The following is a 6008-nucleotide window of genomic DNA, read 5'->3' on the forward strand; positions in this document are numbered from 1 at the left end:
TTCCAGCTGTAGTCAAGTTGACAACCAAGAATAGCCATCATAATGACCAAGAGCAATGGCAATAGCTTGTAGTGATTTGGAGGCCTCTGGAACCTCCATGACAACCTATGAATTCCTTAAAGGTGTACGCCACACCTGGCACTGAGATTTTCCTTTAATAGCCTACAGCTTCTAGGGGTAGACATCTATCCATGCAGGCATCTCCCTTCAAACTCTCATACGTGCATGTGTGTATTATATATTTCATAGATATTATTTTAACTTTTTAATTATCTTACAAATAGTAGGTTCAAGCCGGGCAATGGTGGCACATGCCTTTAATCCCAGCACTTAGGAGGCAGAGGCAGTCGGATCTCTATAAATTCAAAGCCAGCCTGGTCTGCAGAGCAAGTTCCAGGACAGGCTCCAAAGCAATACAGAGAAACCCTGCCTCGGAAAAACAAACAAAAAACAAATAGTAGGTTCCCATATGGATTTTCATATATCTTTAGTTTCAGTTACCCCTCCCCTCCATCTATTGTGAATATTCTGTGAAATAGGTAACTGACTTTTTAAACATATATACATTTTAACTTCCCTTCTAGGTCAGATATGTAAACTTGGGTTTGATGGTCTGGAATTTTTTCCCATGCCTGGGGGCAGTCACATCCAAGCTAGACTGCATCTGGCCCTTTTTTGTTGTTGTTGTTGTTGTTGTTGTTGTTGTTGTTGTTGCTGACTCACAATATCGTGATTTTCAAATGTTGTTATTATATTACTGACTCCAAGGTTGTATAGTTGACTTTAGGAGATAGACAACTGGGGAATGGCTCTCTTTAACTGTTATTGGAAGATGATGGCTATGTCATGTTCACCTGAGCTAGTCTGGGCTGGAAACAATGGTCACTGGTATAAACTCACCTGCTTCCGTTTCTTCTTCTTGTCTTAGAAGCCTGAATCTTCTCTAACAAATCAGTAGTCAGCCTAGAGCCAGATTGCCTGGATTTGTATTCAATTCAGCTCTCAGATTAAAAAGATTATTTTTATTGCTTAGTTTATTACTTAACTATCTTCTTCACTCTTAAAAAAAAATTTGTAAGCAGCACACAGGCCTTTGTGTTCATGGACATGTACTAGGTGAACCTGGATTATATAAGCAGATGAAATTGTTCCTTCAAGGGAAGGATGGAAAACCTGTTTTCCACCCAGAAGGCCTTTCTAGCCCCGTGACCTTTGCACAATTTGTGTGGCTGGACACTTTCTGGCACAGGATCCTCCTGCAGGCCCATTCCTGTAAACTTGTTTTTCTCGGTCAATGTATAGAACCTATCTTTATGGAAGGTGTAACAGATACTTTACAAAGAGTTTCAATGGAGTAACATCTGGTCTGTATTCAGCTTATTTTGTCCCTCAGAGAGATTTGTGTATGCTTTACTGTGCATGTGAGAATGAGTTAATCACCACAAGAATAGTTTTTACCTGGTTGTGCTGAGCTTAAATAGGCCCAGAATAAACCACCTGGGGTCAAACTCCCTAAGTCTGAACCAACACTGGCTACAGAGTCATGTGTGCTGAATTGTTTTCTTGCTTCTCACTCATCACTCTGCTGCCTATGAGAGTCACAGAGACTCCTGAAAAACAAATATTGAAGGAAGATTACCAAACATTCTCCCAAAAGGTAAAATTAGGTATATACTGCTTCCTGGGGTGGAAAAAAAAAACAAATTTTATATAGATTTGCTTTATCCCTTCTGTAGTCTGGGTAGCTTATGGTTTCCATGAGCAACATTTCAAGGTGATGTTAGGGAAGGACATGCAGTTCCTGTCTCTTTCTCCTGGGACTCTTATCTTTATGTACTTGAGCCACTGTGTATACAGGTAGATGCTCTGGCCAGAAGGCAACATCCACGGCCAGGACTGTGAGTGAAATATCTATCAATGACTCCATTCCCCATTTTTGTTTCATCTCAGCTGTTGGATCTCACAGTTAATCCACAGACACCATGGATCACAGGTAATTTGTGGTAGTATCTTGTTTGTACAAATAAAGCATATCTGAAGATCAGGGGGTGGAGCTTGCCACTAGCAAACCATAGAGGTCTGGAGGTCTGTACAGACATCAAGTGAGATGTCTGGGTGGAAAGAAGATTATAGGCATGAGGAAACAGGAACTGGCTCTCTTTTCAGCTGGGAAGTTGGGCAGGTAAGGTCTGGCTGTGGCTTGCTCCTTCATCTCTCTGATCTTCAGACACACTTTATTTGTACAAACAGGATATTACCACAATAATTTATCCCTCTTTGTGCCTTGTCTAACTTCTGTCCCCCAGAATGAACAAAACAAGGTGGTATTTCAGGTGACTATGCTTTGCACTTGTTTGTACAGGATTAGTTACCACGTCACTGTGACATTTGGTAAGGGAAATGTGGGCACATCCACAGACTGACACCGCACATAGCTATTAAAAAGTTTTCAAACAGAGTAATTCATAATAATGCATATTACTCTAGTATATGAAAGTGAGGATAATAAACTCTGCACTTATGAACTTTCCAGAAAGAAAAATGTCAGTAGATTTCAAGAGCAATAAAAATGCCTGAAACAATTGGCTCAATAGTTCCTCTTGGAGGACTATATCTTAAATTAAGAAATGTTTAAGTTCACACATAAATCCAAGAACATCTGCTTGAAAATGTCAACAGAAATAATCACCTCCATAAAAAAGAAAAATAACACAAACTCTCAACAATGAACAATAACAGCATGACTGGCAGCCATTGAGGTGGAGACATTTTTTAATGAAACTAGTATACAGTATAAATATAATAGATTACCTCTTTAGAAAACATGGCGTATAAAAAATGTTTTCAAAAACTGAAACAATCACACACACACACACACACACACACACACACACACACACACACACACACACACACACGGATTTGCAGTCAACGATTTTCAGACTGAACTACTGGGGCCTGAGGAACTGGCTGGGGGTAAAGTGTTTGTTGTGTAAGCATCAGGACTTGAGCTCAGACCTCAACACCTATGGAAAAAAAAAAAAAAACTGGACCTTGGGGTGCACACCTCTAACCCCAGTGATGAGAGGTAGAGGCAAGAGGATCCCACTGGCCAGCTAGTTTAACCAGTTGTGGAGCTCCAGGCCAATGAGAGACCCTGTCTCAAAGTGTAAGGTAGAGGGCCAGAGGGAGATACCCAGATTTATCTCCAGCCTCCACTTGTATATGACATGGACACAAACACTTGCCCCCATGCATGCACTCACTCATTCACATACGAGTTGTGTGTGTGTGCCCACATGTGTGCGCGTACATGTTAGGTAAGGACATGCAGTTCCTGTCTCTTTCTCCTGGGACTCTCGTCTTTGTGTTCTTGAGCCACCATGTAGACAGACAGATGCTCTGGCCAAAGGCACCATCCACCGCCAAGATTGGAAGTGAAAATACCTATCAATGACTAACTGCCAATGGATACATGCACACTGACCTATGTAGAGAATTAGAAAGTGCATATTACTAGACTCAGATACAGGTTTGTTAACCTTACAAGTTAAACATGTATTTCAGAATCAGGCATCTAAATATCCAGTATCTTGGGTTCTTTCTGTAGACCAAATATTAGTCTAATGCAGACTGAACTTTTACATTCTCAAATTTGTAACTGAAACCCAAATCCTTAATTTGATGGCATTTGGAAGTGGATAGTTGTGGGGATAATTATGACATGAGGACAAGGTCCTCACAAGTGTGACTAGTGCCCCTAACAAAAGAAGAAGGGACAAGAGCTCTTGATCTTTGCAGTGAACTTGTACCAAGGTGCTCCTCTGCAAACCAGAGAGAGAGCTCTCACCAGTGACAGCATTTCCCAGCTCTCAAAATCAAAGTGAATAAATTCCTGTTATGCTCCACCCCAGTGTATAAAGTTTTTGGAAAGCTGAGACAATATCCATTCCCACAGGTTTTAAGTAGATTTTAGTTTTAATCATTTTCATTGCATTTCTTTGTTAATTACATCCTGCTCATATTCATTCAAACTGAGAAACTGAATATCCTCAGTCACATACCTGTAGGTCAGCAGTTCTTAACCTGTGACCCACCCCTTTGGGGGGTGTTGAAATAACCTTTTCACAGGGGTCACTTGAGACTATTGGAAAGCATATATTTACATTACAATTCATAACAGTAGCAAAATTACAGTTATGAAGTAGCAACAAAACAATTTTATTGTTGGGAGTCACCACAGCATGAGGAACTGTATTAAAGGATCCAGCATCAGGAAGGCTGACAATCACTGCTATGGGTACTTTGGGTATATTTCTTTTGTTGTTGTTGTCTCATGTTTTTGCTTGTTTTTGAAGACAAGGTTTCTCTGTGTAACAGCTTTGACCGTCCTGGAACTCTCTCCATAGATCAGGCTGACCTTGAACTCACAGAGAGCTGCCTGCCTCTGCCTCCCGAGTGCTGGGATTAAAGACATGCACCACCACCACCGGGCTTTGGACATATTTCCTTAAATTACTAATATTCACTCACTTTCATTGTCAAAAATATCAACATTACTTTCTGATCCAGCTTACTTTACTTTCAAAACCAAATAATAATATATACTCTTAATATTCTAGGAAACAGAAGTTTTCATCTATTTTAATTTCATGCCAACTGCAAGAGTCATCGTGATTATTATTACCTCATGTGAATACAAGAACCCTTTAAGAAAATTAATCTGTACCTCAAAGAAATCAACTTACTAATTGAACCCCCTTTAAACTTTGTTTACACATTTAACAATTAGAAAAAACCTGCAGATGTGGGCATTCTTTTATTGTTTCGGTCATGAGACTCAGTAATTACATTGAAAAGTAGTTAAGCTTGGAGTGGTAGAGGACACCTTTAATTCCAGCACTGGGGAAAAAGAAGCAGGTGGGTCTCTGAGTTCAAGGGCAGCCTCATCTACACAACAAGGTTCAGGCTAGCCAGGATTACATTTAAGACCATGTCTATGATGATAATGATAACGATAATAATAATTTTAAAAATTCACCTTAATGCTTTCTCAAAATAACATTTTTATTAAACATTAAATGGGTACATATATGTACCTGAATCACATGACACAGAAAAGCAGTGTTCTGCTTGGCAGCTCATCCTCATTTAGGTTACAGTCCATAGTGGTCAGTTCACCTACTTGTTATTTCAGCAAGACGAGCCACATAATTTGTAGGACCCTGAGCAAGACTATAAAGTAGAGCCTATACACAGAGCAGGCTCTAGGTCCTTTTGACCGACCTGTCTTTTGCAAATGCACGGGCTGCATGCTTGCTAAGCCATGCAGAAGCTCTGATTGTGCATAGTATTCACAACCTAGCAGCCTAAACACTGATTTTAAACATTAGTTGTAATGTTTAATTTTCTGAGCAAAGTACACTTGCTGGCTAAATTGGATGAAGTAGAAATGTGCTGTAAATGATTAACCAGAAACTCTTAAACAGTTCAACTTTTTTTGAGGGAAGAAAACTGGACATTGATAGAGTTACTGTGTGTCACCCTGTAGAAACTCCAACTCAAGCAGGTGCACTGAAGACTTGGGGCAGAGGTGAGATTTGAAATTTCGCCCAGGTTGTCAAACAACTGAAGTGTTACACATAAGCCCTTTCTACAAGTTATCTGGGGTAGGCCCTCTGGTGTTCTAGAGCCTCATTTCCTTGTTGCCTTCTGGAAGCATCAGAAGCGCCATGCAGACTGGGTCTAGAGGTCCAATGTCACAACAAACACACTTTGGCTAACCCTGACAGACACAGTGAAAAAGATAAGCCCGCGAAAAGGCCGTCGGGAATGGCCTCTTAGAGGAGGGGCAGGGCCCGGAGAGGGCAGGCTGTGTCCTTAGAGCCGGGCCACAGCAGCAGCGCTCGCCCTGGGGGCGGGCCTCAGAATGGGAGCAGCCCCGGAGGGCGGGCTGCAGGGGGTAAGGGGAGGGGCCTTGGGGGCGGGGCCGTAAGAGGGGCCCAGGG

This window comes from Cricetulus griseus (genome assembly GCF_003668045.3).
Source record: "Cricetulus griseus strain 17A/GY chromosome 1 unlocalized genomic scaffold, alternate assembly CriGri-PICRH-1.0 chr1_1, whole genome shotgun sequence".
In the NCBI taxonomy this organism is placed as follows: domain Eukaryota; kingdom Metazoa; phylum Chordata; class Mammalia; order Rodentia; family Cricetidae; genus Cricetulus; species Cricetulus griseus.